The sequence below is a fragment of the Propithecus coquereli genome, unplaced genomic scaffold, assembly GCF_000956105.1.
Source record: "Propithecus coquereli isolate 6110/MARCELLA unplaced genomic scaffold, Pcoq_1.0 Scaffold585, whole genome shotgun sequence".
Taxonomy (NCBI): Eukaryota; Metazoa; Chordata; class Mammalia; order Primates; family Indriidae; genus Propithecus; species Propithecus coquereli.
In genome coordinates, this window is record NW_012151785.1 from 737,452 (window position 1) to 739,956 (window position 2,505).

Consider the following 2,505-nt stretch of genomic DNA (forward strand, 5'->3'; position numbering starts at 1 on the left):
TCATGGTTGTTTTTAAGAAATCACAAAATACTAAAAACCTCAGGAAATCGGTTATCAGTATCAAGTATGTATTAATTTAAACAAGTATAATAAATTGACTTCATATAAATAAGTAAATCTTTAGAACAATCTTATCAAATTATTAATCTAGCAAGTAGTAGAATATATTTACATGATAATGAAAGACATCCTTTAAAGTCAAGCATAACGTAATGATGGGGGCATGTTCTGAGAAATGGTCATTGTGCACACATCATAGAGTGTACTTACACAAACCTAGGTGGTTTAACCTACTACACGCCTAGGCTATATGATATAACCTATTGTTCCTAGGCTACAAACCTGTACAACATGCTACGGTACTGAATACTGTAGGTAGTTTTGACATAATGTTAAGTTATTTGTGTATCTAAACATAGAAAAGGTACTGTAAACCTATGTTCTTAATACTGTAATCTCATGGGACCACAGTTGTATATGTGGTCCATCATTGACAGAAAGGTCCTTATGCAGCACATGACTGTATATCTACTTGGGCCTGCTGAAATTTATATTGAAGCCAGAGTTCTTTAAGTGTATGTGTGCATATTTGTGCTAAACTGTTCCGCTGGGTTCTGTCACTTTCCTGAGCCCAGTTCTGGGCCTGTAGACTTTTACACCAATTTTCATTGGTCTGTTTTCCACTTTCTTGGCTTCCTTTCTACATCTCTATCTGCACTACTTCCTGGTCAGTCTCTAGTTTTTAACTCTAGATACTAATATTTTCCTTTTCTTGCTTCTCAACGCTCCCTTGCAGCCTTCAAGACTCCCCCTTTTCTTCCTTCCCATCAAAACTCACTCTGAGATAGGAGTGCTCATTGGTATCTTCTCCTTGCTATCCTGAGATATGAACGCTTCCTCTTTTTCCCCTACTAAGTTGTTTATTAGTACAAATAAATTCCTCTGTCATTGCTGAATATCAGGTTAGGGTATGGCCAGAGTTCAAGCTCTCTTTTTTTACTCTCACAGCTCTGATCAATGTCCTCAAGTACTGTGGCTCTGGGTGGGGCAAAAGAAAAGAATTTGCCAATATGGAGCTCTTGAGAATTCCTAGTGCCTTTACCTGTGGTTATGAGAACTTGGCAACTCTTTTGATGTCTCTATCTTTATCTGATCTTTGTTTCTTATCAAAGGAGCACAATTCCTACTGTAAAAGGAAAGGCCCTCTGATTCAAGGCCCTGCCCTAGTCTCCAGCATTTAAGGGGTCCTTCTCCTTCCTGGAGAAGGGAGAAGCCTGGGCAAACCATCCAAAGGGGACTCAGGGCAACTTACTCCGTCTCTTATTAGAAGCATTTCTTTTAGAAATGCTCGTTTTAACAGAATAAAAGAATTTTGTATGTAATCATTATAACCAGTTATTCTTTATACCTAATTACTGTGTAGTTTTAGATCATTTAATTTTTATCTGATTAACTTTTAAAGTTTTATTTGATACTATTTGATCAAAACACTGAATGTAGTTTAATTTCAATTTCATGGTTTGTTTTTGTTATGGCCATTTTCCAAGATGGATAATTTTTTTCAGGAAAATTGGTTAGTATTTTATATTAGTTTTTCTTCTGATGATTTAAGTGTTTCATATTCTCCATCATTAGGTCTTAGCTTCACTAAGCTATTTTTTGCTCATTAAAGTCAAACCAGTTATTTAGAGATAGTGGTAAGGAAGAGATGAAAACCATTCTGACAGTATAGAACAGAGACATGAGCCAGGAGGCTGAGAAAGCCTCCTTTTCGTCTAGACATGTTAGAAAAATTTGACAGGAAAGAAAGTGTCAAAGTTATGTTTATTTTGACAGAGGGTTTGTTCTCCCCCTTGTTCGTATAATGGCACAATCTTTCAAAAGCCTGCTCAAAAAAATGGAACACTCTGATTTTTTGACCTGAAAGAGATTTTCAGAAGCTCCATGCATCTGATTATGCAGGTAATTTGTGAGCTCTTGTGTAAGCTCTGTACCACAGCATTGAATAATGATCTGGCACCAACTTATAATTAATATCTGTCAGGATTTACAGCGTAGGAGAGTGTGGAAGGAATAGCCTTGTTAATCCATCCAGACAGTGTGTAAAATAAATTTTTATACCTTTGTGGAAACTTCAGAGAACAATTTACTATATTTCTATGTGTGGGTTTCATAGAAGTGTCTTTCTTTATATCCTTGGTTTTTCTGTGGAAACATTTGTCACAGATCATTCTTTTAATTTTATTTACTATTATATAAAGCAATATTTTAGGCTTTGGTACTTAAGAGAACCCAGGGGAGATTTGCTTTGCTATTATATAATGTTAGACCTCCCAATATAGTCTCATAGTTTCAGAAAATTACAGAAAGGAGGCAGAAAGACAAACTAAGCCAACAAAGAAATGGAAATCAGGAACTCTGGGATGTTCAACTAAAGTCTTCTCATATACAAAATGAGCTGTTCATTTAATTAATACTTAGCCAACATTCTTGGGGTATGTTGTA

General features: G+C 35.6%; 1 protein-coding gene across 1 annotated transcript in view; it reads left to right on the plus strand.

Moving 5' to 3' along the window:
• Window positions 1-2,505, plus strand: part of PARG (poly (ADP-ribose) glycohydrolase) — a 163,850-nt gene that overhangs the window by 136,390 nt on the left and 24,955 nt on the right. The window lies entirely within an intron of this gene.